Source organism: Triturus cristatus, chromosome 2_2, assembly GCF_964204655.1.
Source record: "Triturus cristatus chromosome 2_2, aTriCri1.1, whole genome shotgun sequence".
NCBI lineage: Eukaryota > Metazoa > Chordata > Amphibia > Caudata > Salamandridae > Triturus > Triturus cristatus.
In genome coordinates, this window is record NC_140582.1 from 423,321,945 (window position 1) to 423,334,518 (window position 12,574).

Sequence of the window (12,574 nt, forward strand, 5' to 3'; positions counted from 1 at the left end):
TAAAGGGAATCTAAACGTATGTCCGTAATTAATGCCCGGACAAACAAATCTTATTGGCGGACGTCTCCAGCCTTAAATTATATTGCCCCCCCCTTTTTTTTATATTTTTTAATTATATGGAGGCATCCCGGTAGGCTTTGTTGTAGTATATCAGCAAGTCTGATGTAAATAATATCTAACTAGCGTGGCAATGCTTAATATGTACCACACTAAGTTCACCTCACTACAGAGGGATATTATCATAAAAAAAGAAAGAGAGAAGAAAACGGGTCGTTCGTTCAAAACTTACCGCGCAATATTGTTTGAGATTCCCGAAGCGTGGTCCCCGCATATCATCCACAACGAAAGACCATAACAGCTTGCACGGTTGCAAATTTAAGCTAGTGAGCATGGCAGCAAAGCCGGAAATGACTATACGCGTTTGGAAATAGTCACCTTATCTATTTCTCCCTATTCATGTCTAGGATACTAGTATTAGCTAGGCGGGAGAAACGGGGTGGCCATATTTGATGAGTGTTAGTTAGTACGTTTCTACCAATGCGGTCAGTCTCATAAGACTAACATATGTGTTGGATCTTATCCATATTTGATTGGGTCTCGATGTTTCTATTATTGAGAAATGTGTTATAAAGACTATTATAGCGGAATGGTTAGATAGTTGTAGAGCGCGTCTCCCTGTTTATACTTTTTATTTTGCAAATAGACCAAACCCCCACCTGTGCCATAGAATGTAAATAAGTAAAACACAGTGAAAAAGAGACGGAAAAACTAAACAGAAGTCAGAAAAAGAAGGAGGGTTGTCTGATAGATATACAAAATAAGAGTGGGAGCCATAAGAACACGTTGCACATTTTAAACATAGATGCATGTTACATCTGTGACTGTATAGATATAGAGCACATATTGTAACCTCAGAGTAAGTGTCAATCGTAGTTACAAAAACAAGTCAATATGTTATAATCTCAGTCGTGTTGTTAAGATAAGCAGTCGGGGAAAGAAGTTGCGACAGAATTGACTAAGTGTCACCCACGGAAAAACGGGGTTGATTTTGCCTATAATTACTTAGTTGGTACAGAAGATCCTGATTTAGTTTAGATATGTTACCAATACAAATATCTCCTAAATAGTTCATTAGGCTAAGAATACATGTAGTTCTTTATCAAAATTGATCCCCATTTCTAACGCTCGTAATTTAATAATCCATTGTGTCTCTGTCCTTCTAAGATTTAAAGTCCTATCGCCCCCCCCTTGGTCCATTCACAGTGTGTGATATCCCATGGAACCTGATTTTTACCATTTCGGCTAATGTGTGATTGTGATTAAACTGTACCGCAAATGGGTAACTGCAGTTGTTTCGTATCGCCCTAATATGTTCTTGAATTCTTACCCTAAGGGGGCGAATTGTGCTTCCCACAAAAATTAGACCGCAGCAGCAGATAATACAGTACACCACAAAATTGGTGTTGCAGTTTATAAATTGTTTGATGCCATATTTTACTGTGGTGTTGTATTGGAAATCAATTGTTTTATTGGCTGCGAATTGGCACATGCTGCAGTTAGTACATCTAAAGAAACCAATTGGTTTAGAAGGTAACCAAGTGGTTTCTTTCTTTTTGGGGGGCAAGTAGCTAGGACAGAGAAGTTCTCTCAAAGTGGTACCTCTTCTATGAGACACAGTAGGATTGTTGGCAACATATTTTTCTATTGACTTGTCTAGTTTCAGAATATACCAATGTTTCCGAAGAATGTTATAGATTTGGTGACTGTGTGTGTTGTAATCTGTCACCATAGCAATCTTGCGTTCCCTGTTCTTATTTTTTTCTTTCCGTCCTACTTGTAGTAAATTTGATCTCGATATTTTCTGTACTTTATTCTTTGTACAATCCAGAATGGCCCTAGAGTATCCCCAGTTTTGGAATCTTCGTTCTAATTTGTCTAATTCAGTAAGGAACACCGAGCCTTCGCTACAGTTTCTTTTGAGTCTAGTCATTTCCCCCATGGGAATCGAATTTATTTGAGACTTAGGATGGGCACTGCTGGCATGCAGTACGGCATTGCAGGCTGTTGGTTTCCTAAATAGTCTTGAAACAATTTTGTTATCCTTTGTGTACAGAATCACATCTAGAAATTCCATTTCTCGTCTGCTGATCTTATGTGTGAATTTAAGATTATAGGTATTGTCATTAAGATGTGTCAATAAGTCTAGAAGACATTCGTCGCTACCAGACCAAAGAATGAAAATGTCATCGATGTAACGACCCCACTAGACTATGTGTTCTGTAAGTTGGGTGTTTGGCATTTTCTATAGATGTTGTTGTTCAAAATGGCCCATATATAGGTTGGCATAGGACGGCGAAAATTTCGAACCCATGGCTACACCTATCATTTGTTTGTACCAAGTATCCTGAAAAAAGACATTGTTCTCTAGAATGAGACGTGTTAGATCTAATAGCATTTGGGTATGTTCAAAAAAAGTCGCATCTCTATGCGATCGACATTCTGCCAGAGCTTGTAGCCCATTATCCAAAGGTATACAAGTGTAAAAAGAGCAAACATCCATTGTGACAAATGAAAGGTCATTGGTGTGCCTGGGTGAAAATTTCGTTCCGTTCGCAGAAATTGCGATAATTTGACATTTTCGCGTTCCGCGGAGAGTTCGAAAATGTCAAAATTTCCGCATTCCGCACCTTGGCGATAATTTGTTTCTTTCCCGCGCTGTAAAATAGTACATTCTCGCGCGTGCACGATCGCCTTACCTGAATCCCTGCGTTCGCCGACAAGTTTTCTTGATCCGGTCGCGTTCTCCATGAGATGTTGTAATGTTTTTAGCCATTTGCGCTGTCTCACGACAGTTCGCGCCCGCAGTGTCGTCATGCGTCGCGCGATCACGTCTTTCTTCTCGCGATCATGCACCGCGAGACAACTGAAAACAAGATGGCCGCGCCCGCGAGCAACCACATTGGTAAGTTGGCGAGCCGCAACCATGCAGAAAATCTCGCGAACATGCGGGAAAAAACTTCAGCATCTTCGCGATATTTCCGCGTGTTTGCGATAATTTTTAACATTTTCGCGATAATTTGCGAAAGTGGATTTCTCAAATTCCGCCCACCCCTAGTCATTGGTCCATTCCACATCTTCTAGTTTGCTCAACAGATCCCCTGTATCCCTTATATAAGAGGGAAGATTATGTACTAGGGGTTGGAGGAAAACATCTATATATTGTGAGATGTGTTCCGTGGGGGAGCCGATGCCAGATATTATAGGTCGACCCTGAGGAAAGGTACTTGGTTTGTGTATCTTTGGTAAGATATATAGACATGGTGACCTCGGCGTAGGGTTGAAAAGGTATCTATATTCAATTTCTGAGATTATGCCAGATTCCCGCCATCCTTTGAGTTTTGTGCATATCACAGTTGTAATTTCCTTGAGAGGATTTCCCTTTATTTTCATATAGGACCGATCTCCAGTTAATTGTCTCTCAATTTCTTGGATATAGTCTACATCACGCATGATGACTATATTTCCTCCCTTGTCTGCTTCTTTAAAAATTACATCTGGGAGTGCCACCAAATTTTTTAGAGCTTTATTTTCCTCCTTAGTTAGATTGTACTCTATATGCCCATGATTTAGATTATATCTGTCTTCAAGTTTGTATAAGTCTGATGTTACTGCTTTATAAAAGGTATCCACCACATTGTCGGCATGAAAATTAGGCATGAATACAGACTTCAGTTTGAGGCCATTATCAAGGGAATAGTCTGGCATGATGTCTAGATCTGAGAGTATATCATTAATGGTAGGAGGTACATTGGAGCAGTCATTCAAGGATAATAATAGGTGTATATCCTGTATTTCCTTAATTGTCTTGTTACATGGTATTGAAACTGGATTTGTCATATAAACGGGTACAGATTGATTTGCAAAGAATTTTTTTAGTTTCAATTTGCGAACAAATTTGAACAAATCAACATGAACATTGGTAAAGTCAGGTAACATGGTCGGACAGAAACCTAGTCCCTTACTAAGTACTTTTGTATCATTCTCAGAGAGATGAAGATCAGACAGATTTACAATTGAAACATTTTCTGTAGCAGCAATATTAGATGTAGACTCTACCATATTAGGAGGCTGACTCAGTTCTTCAGATTCCGTGCGGCAGATCGAGTTGTGGCTCCTTCCCTTACGTTTACGTTTTGAGCCCCCCCTCCTGGTTTTCTTATATTTTGAGGGCCATAGTTTGTCCGATTCCCTTTGCGAAATCGCGCCATTTCTTCTAAAAAAGAAGACGAGTTTGCTTTAGACATTGCCCCAGTCATTGTAGATTCAGTCTCGCTATGTATAATGGATACATCCGACTCACTAGTTGAAGGTACTACTGTTGGTGGTTTAGTAGTTTTAGTGAGTGTTGATTGTTTGAATTGTATATCATCAAACTTTTTCGCAAAGGTGAAAACTCTACCACTTTTATAGTCGTTTTCATCCCTTTTTAATTTCCTCATTTTCTTCTCTTTGATGTAGAGTTGTTGTGCACTCAATACATCCTTCAAGATTTTGTAGTTTTTGGCAGTTGCCTCCTCTAAATTTAAACATTTAATTTCTGACTCCAATTTTTCTATTTCCTGCAATAAGATCTCTCTGTTTCTGTCAGCATGTCGTATTAGTATATCCATCATTCTGTATGAGGATGAGAGATTTAGGGGCATATCAACAAGCAGGCGATATAAAATTATCAGCAAGGTCACGCTAACGCGTGAAACCTTGCGTTTGTGTCAGGATTCCTAATGTCCACCTTTGCATCTCTAATGAGATGCAAAGTGGGCGTTCCTGACCTGGCATGACAGGAGAAATGTCGCTAAGCATCATTTCTCCTATCAGCAAGCCTAACGCTATGAAGCATAGCGTCAGGAAAAGTAGCGATAACCCCTGTTATCGCTACTTTCCTTACGCCTGCTTCAGGACTGACTTAGCCATGATATCCTATGGAAGGTGGATATCATGGCTAAGTTTGTGAGTCCCTATCAACTAGCTAACGTGAGATTATCGCTGGGTTTCCAGCGATAATCTCACGTTAGCCAGTTAGCGCCAGGATTTTTATCGCTGATGAGCTAAGCGTTGCTAATAGCACGCTATGTCAGCGATAAAAATCGGCGCTAGCCGGCGATAATTATCCGAGCGCTAAGTGCGCTCAGCGATAATTATCGCCGGTTGTTGTTAATATGCCCCTTAGTTCTTCCCATTCTTTGAGTAGATCTCCATCTAGATCTTCAAAGGTGGGGAATATTATAATCCGTAATCCACGTTGGACCTGTTTGATATCTAGATATCGTTTTAGGATGATAGAATCCCACCACCTGGAAACCTCCTGTTTACTTTCCCGTTCTAATTTAATACATTTTTGTTTGAGACCTTCTTTTTCTCTGTTTCTCCCACCTAGCTAATACTAGTATCCTAGACATGAATAGGGAGAAATAGATAAGGTGACTATTTCCAAACGCCTATAGTCATTTCCGGCTTTGCTGCCACGCTCACTAGCTTAAATTTGCAACCGTGCAAGCTGTTATGGTCTTTCGTTGTTGATGATATGCGGGGCCCACGCTTCCGGAATCTCAAACAATATTGCGCGGTAAGTTTGAACGAACGGCCCGTTTTCTTCTCTCTTTCTTTTTTATGATAATATCCCTCTGTAGTGAGGTGACCATAGTGTGGTACATATTAAGCATTGCCGCGCTAGTTAGATATTATTTACATCAGACTTGCTGATATACTACAACAAAGCCTACCGGGATGCCTCCATATAATTAAAGAATATAAAAAAAAGGGGGGGGCAATATAATTTAAGGCTGGAGACGTCCGCCAATAAGATTTGTTTGTCCGGGCATTAATTATGGACATACGTTTAGATTCCCTTTAAAAATCGGCTACAATCTTCACCAGGGATGTAATGTTTTCATCACATTTAGTCTGGATGCTGTGCTTACGAGGCTTAACAGATATTCTTTTTCTTACAATAATAATGCAACCAAATGGTTTTCAGACAAATTATATTTTTTAACATGTGTCTTTGTGAATACTTTTTAGGGCTTATCATAGCCGGTCGTTACTTTTACTCACTATGGTGGAACCAAAGACCCCAATGAGTAAGTAAATTATATACAATTTGTGACCAAGTTTTTACTTAGGGCTTAATTTGTTTTACGAGTATTAGAAACATCCAATTACCGTTTGAATTAAACAACTGGCTAATAGTATGCTGTACAATAATTTTTTATTGCTCAGAAACTACTACCTAGAAGATAAAATGAAGATTATTATAACAGACAAATTTCAAAGACAACACAGACGAGTGTTCTGGGCCGCATACACATTGGAAAAACGCTCAATCTGTGTTAAAATTTAGGTATAGTACATCACTGAAAAATATGCCCTCAATTTAATGGAGGGGTAACCTGAATGACATAATAGTCACTCTTGTTTCTGTTGTGTTTTATCCCATTAGAATACTCGCTGGAGACACATTTTCTAATACAAGCCAAGCTGATACAACCTCTATTTAATCAGTTCTCAAGAAATAGAGGGAATATGTCTACAATAAGCGGATAACAAATGCTGGTACCCCTATTTTTAATTACTATCAATTAGCCTAACATTATAAACTATCTGGTAATATTTTGATTTCGCAGCACTTTCTGAATTTGTAGTGCTCTGTTGGAAAGGAAAGAAATAAAATAATATTGGGAAACACAAACGTCTGAACGGGATATAGAAATTCCAAATATTTGAAAAAGGTCAGTGACATTAGTATACATAGGACTCCCTGACTATATTGGTTATCTACGTTCGGTAAACAAATTTCGGCACACGGTGTGGCAATGGGTCTTTTTTTTCTCTTTTGCCTTCTCTTTTTATCAATCAACACTGTTTCTTTTCTGTTTTCAGACCTTACCTTCTTTTTCTCTTTTCTCATAATCAACACTCATTCTTTCAATGATAAGAGCTCCATAATAATTGGAACATGTTATTAGTGTACTTAAATGTTCAGTCAAATGAGATCATGCCATTTTCTTTACAGCCCTGAGGAAGTCACAAGATGTGACGAAACACGTGTCGGCTGTTACCCATTTGGACCAAGACCTTGAGATTACAATTCTCTATCTCATGAACTGTCCATCAGAAGTATATGTACTTAGGGAACCTTGATTTTCTCTTGGTCTTCTTTAGAATTGTGTTGCTCTTTTGCAAAAAGTCTTTCTAAATTAAATTATTTTTGATACATATTTTGTGAGAACCTCAATCTACTTTGTAGCCAGTGATTGATGACACATTATGTTTGTCTCTTTGGTTATAAACCAATATGAATAATATCTGTTACGTTTGAGTGCCGGGATATTTGTATCTAATCTTGCCATTTTTTTTTGTCTCCAGTATAATGTGCACTAAGTGATCGGCCCCTTTCAGGGGCACCTTTGTGCAAATTGTGGCTGTTTGCACCTATTCCAGGAGCCCGAGAAATTAACTGCAACGGGTACCAGTTTTTATTGTAATGCTGTTAAGTGCTTGATAGTCGATGCTGGTGAGCAGTTCACCTTTGTTCTTCAGCATGAAGAAGAGAAGGGGCGCTGCAGGAGACTTGGATTGCCGGTTGAAGTCATTATTCAGATATTTGTCCAAGTAGTCACGCAGGTGCGGATTTTCTTGGTTCATAAGTGCTTAGATCCTACTAGATAAATTTTGGCTAAGTCTATTTCACTATCGGATTCCCAATGAGGGGGCAAGATCTCTGCCTTCTTTTTGCTAAATAAATCAGAGAATGCTTCATACACACTAGGCAGCTCAGTATCTTGTTCTGCAACTGTAACTATGTAATGTGCTTTGGTCTTTATATCTGGTTGCTTTGTGGAGGTGTAGGGAATGTCATTTTTTTTTTAGAGGCATTTTTGATGGTGCTGATTTGAAGCAAAGATAATACTGCTTATGTCCAATCGATGGTTGAATGGTGCTTTGTTAGCCAGGGCATACCCAATATTACACCAAACTGTGGTAAATTGATCACATCAAAGGAGATCACCTCTTTATGGACAATGTCTTGGGAGTGACAGATCATAGTTACTTTGATATTGGCATGCTTGATCAAACCTGATGTGAGCTACATCCCATCAACTCCTCGTACCATTTCTGGCTGCTACCTGACTAGGATGGGGCTCTTTAGTTTGGAAACAAAGGCTGAATCTATGAAGTTTCCAGTAGCTCTGGAATCAACCATTACCTTTTCATTGAGGTAACTCACCACTATGACATGTACATTTAGAACAAGGTGGTGGGCTGAGGTCTGTAAGGTGTTAGCTATGGATTGGTCAGGAGAATCAAGGTGGGCTTTCATGGAATTCTCCTGCCTGTTTGTTCCCTGAACCAGTACATTTCCCTGTTTCTTGATGAGTTTATAACCAAGGGAAGACCCTTCACGGGTGCAAGGAGCGCTCCTTGACAAAGTGACCCTTCCTCCCACAATACAAACAAAAAACATTTTTCTGATGAGAATCCTTTTGCTCCTAATATCTATTGGTTTACTGGTGTCCTGAGAGTACTGGTGTTCTTTTCAGTTGGGCGGACTTTGTGCCAAAACTCCAGTCTTTTTTTGTCTCCTTTCCTGTCGGTGAGTCAATGATCCAGCTGCAGAGTTAATGCAATCAGGTCTTTGCAGGTTGAGGGTCTATTGGGACTATGAGATCCTTGAGTTCGTCCTTTAGCCCTTGCTAATAGATAGCCACCCTTTTTTCCTCTGGCCAGTTTGCTTTGACCACAAGGTGGTTAAACTAAGTTAGATAGTGTAGTCTTTATTTCCCTGTCGAAGTTCCAGGAGCTCTCGGTCTGCTGACCCTAGGGATTGTTTGTTAGTCAAAGACCCTCTCAAACTCAGTCTTAAACAGCCTTCAAATATAAAGCAGTGGGTCATTTAATAAACAAAAGGTACTGCCCACATAGCAGAATCATCACTGAGGTATGAGATCAAAAACTCTACATGGGAAGAAGAATCCAGAAAATAATTTGGCTTCACAATAAAGTGCAACTGGATCTGTGTTAGAAAGTTCTGGAACTTGGCTGGATTGCCGGAAAAACACTCTGGGGTGGCCAAAGGGATGATTTGGGGAACTTTCACAGACATTGTGGGCCCAGGAGTAGTTGTTCGATATGTGGAGGGGGGTCCCTGCGCTGTCAGGAGCTGTGCTTGTAAATGAGTCACCCAACCGCTAGGACAGCTGTTTCTTGTCTGGCTGCTGATACTTATTTCTACATGTTGCCGAGCAGGGCACAAATATCCTCCAACATGGTCATGTTGACGGCACTGTTTGGGAGAAACAAAATTTGGGAGCTGATTATACTATCAGTGTTCGACAGTTCCTGACAGGCAGTACCCTCAAGAGGCCCACCTTGCAGCAACCTGACTCTAGTTCAGATTCACAGAGGTTCAGAGTGACCAGACAATGGGAAGGGAATTAGGGAGTGTGCTGCGGGGAGCGAGATTTTAAATAGAACTTTGCAATTTGTTATTACTGCTAAACAAATTACCTGTTAGACGCAAACAGTATAATGCTGTATTTGAACAATCATAACCTGTAAGGTGTCGTACTTTGATATTCGGAACCGCGTAGGGGACAGGGCCCTACCTCTGTCTATCTCGGTATTAGCGAACCGCAAATGGTAAATGCGGCACGTACGAGTGCTTTATGTGCCGTTCTAGCTACGAATGCACTGTGTATACGTATTCTGCTCAACTACGCGGGTTCCATTTTGGAAGCAGTGGCCATCTTGTCATTGCCCTCACATAGGCTATGATGGAGTTAATACGGGCCTCACAGTACATGGGCTTTCCCTCTGACTTCCCTGTGACCTGGGCAGCTGGCTCTGCTGCCCCGGGTCAAACCGGTCTCACGAGCTCCCCTTCCTCCTTCCACCTGTGATTCGTATCAGGGCTTGACCCGTCATAAAACCCTTTCATTCTACACAATCCCCCGGCTAATCTCTTCCACACCTGCTTGTTCTTGCTTTATGACTTGTTTCCCAAAACAGGAGATGCTCATGTTTATTGGGGGGTCTATTCACTTCAAACATGGGATCTGAACCTTCCTGTGTAAATCATTGTGGGCTGGCCGAACTGGAATGTGGGATGGTCATCATGACTCTGCTTTTTCGTTTGTAATGTATGCCTTTATATGACCATATCGTAAACCAAGGAATGTGTGCCTGGAGCATGATATTTTGTACTTAAGGAGAAGTCCGTTCCTATGATTTTCAGCAGTCTCCTGAGAACATACACGCTGTTGTACTTCTAGGATATCTGTCATTGGTCTGCAGCCAATAAACGATTCTTTGACTTCACCCAGAAGACTCTGTGTTTCTGTAGGTCCGGAACAGGGTGAAACCCCGAAGTCATAGGGTGTGTGCCCCTGCACCGCTGGGTCTAAAATACCCAGTACTTCAGTTTGGCGCCCAACGTGGGGCCGATTTCAGCGGTACCAGTCCAAGCCAGAGGTTCGTGAGGAGCTTCGTGTGGAAATTCCAGAGGAAGGCCGCCACTTCATCGACCCCTGCATGTCGACGTGGTCCGAAAGTCTTTTCTGCGAGGTTCTCCGCGTCCCGACGGCTACGAAGGACTGCTGCCCTGATTAATCGACCTGTTTTGGACCCTTGACGAGTTTGAGAGAGCGAAACAATCGAGAGAGTCTTCTGGTGACGTCATCGATCAGCAATATTCAGTTAAGTATAAGTGGAGCGTCTCCCATTTGTTTTGGTATCCCTCGGGATCGTTTGGTTTGATTTGGTAATTGGTGATTTGGTGTTTGCAAACCCCAAAGCCAGAGGACTCGTGTATTCACGAGAATATCGTAATCGATAATCCTCTGACGTTTGGATCTAGACTAGTGAGCGAAGATGCCTGGTTCTGGACTATTTGGTAGATTATTCTGTTTGGGTTGTGGAAAAGATTTCCAGCTAGAGGAATCATGTCCGGTTCCTCCGGTTGGAACTCCAACTTATGAGCTCTATGTGAAACATGGCGTAGGCCCCATTGCATATAACGAAGTGTGGATCCACTACACCAGGAAAGACGGTGTTTTAAAATGGCCCCAAAATGGTAGTTTTGATACCGATATTTTAGATAATCTGGAAATTAAATTGTTTAAGAAGAAAGCCCGGCCGGCGATGTTTGACTCTTTCCGCTTATGGCGAAAGGAAGCCAAACAGAAGGAAATTAAGCTAGCGAAAAAGAACAAGAGAGAGAGAGGTATGTCAGTAATGCAAGCAGCTGTACAATTTAAAGACAATGAAGAGGAGCAAATGAATGAGCAATTGCACAGGCAGCGTAAGTTAGGGATTGACAAATGTTACCCAGCTTTGCCACATTCTAAGCAGGATGAGTCAGAAGAAAAGGAGAAAGATCCCTTGATGTCACATTTGTTGAGTTCGCCACCTCCGTATGCTCAAACTGCCACGGCGCCTCCCCAGCTTGTAAATATGCCACCTCCAGTGCATATACTGCAAGCCTTGCCGCAACCGCCAGTTGCTTTGCAACCAGTTCCTATTCCTGTAGCGCAGTTCTCTCAGGCGCCTCCGGTAGTGCTTCCAACTACCCCCGCACTTCCTGCGACTTTGCTTAATCCAGTAACTGCCTCCCCTGACACTCTTCCTTCTACCACTCCAGTACCTGTCTCTACATCCTCTTTTCTTCCCTCTGTTTTTCCCCCTGTTCTCGCCTCAGCTTCCCCTTCAGCGCGACAGCGTTTAGCTAATGTGGTTACTACATTAATGTCGCCTCTCTTTGGGTCATCTGGTGCAACTCCTGGTGTACAGCGTAAGCAGTTGTGCAGCCAATTGCCTAACCCCGATGAGAAAAAGGTAATAGATCACATGGCGCGTAGATGGATCGTTTTTCCTTCACTGTATGATGTGGAATCGGTTGTTAACACTTTCCATCAATGGGATGCCCCGAAACAGAGATATGTGTTTGAGAAAATGTGTGAAATTCTCTGTGAAGAATTGGAGGATAGTGGTAGAAATCCGAACCCGCAGGAATTGTGTAGAGTGAGGTTCGATTTTGGAACTGGTATAATTGTGGACCGCGAAGTAGATAAAGCAGTTGCGGTTGTATTGTCCTTAAGGAATGACGATTGCCAACAGTCATTGTTTGAACAAGAGGTCCTTGTGGGGAAAAAGGCAAAAGCGCGACAATACCCTATGAGAGAAGTTCCCCCGGTATGGAAGGAAGCAGTTGCAGCTGTCGGCAATAACCCCGCTGTGCCAGCGCATTTCCAACGTGTTTGGGTGCATGTTCCATGGAAGCGCTCTGAGGTGTTAGCCCTTAAGCAGACATTGCCTGATCCCCGTAAAAACCCAGCAGGTTATTATAAAGAGTTGTCGCAGACGGCAGGGTCATGCATTATGAATCTGGCGGACATAGACATGTTGTTTGGTAATGTTGTTCCACAGCCTCTATGGGGATCAATTCGTAATGTAGATCACAATGCAGAATTAGGGGATACATGGGCTAACATTGTCGCTGCTGATGCTAGACAAACTGGTG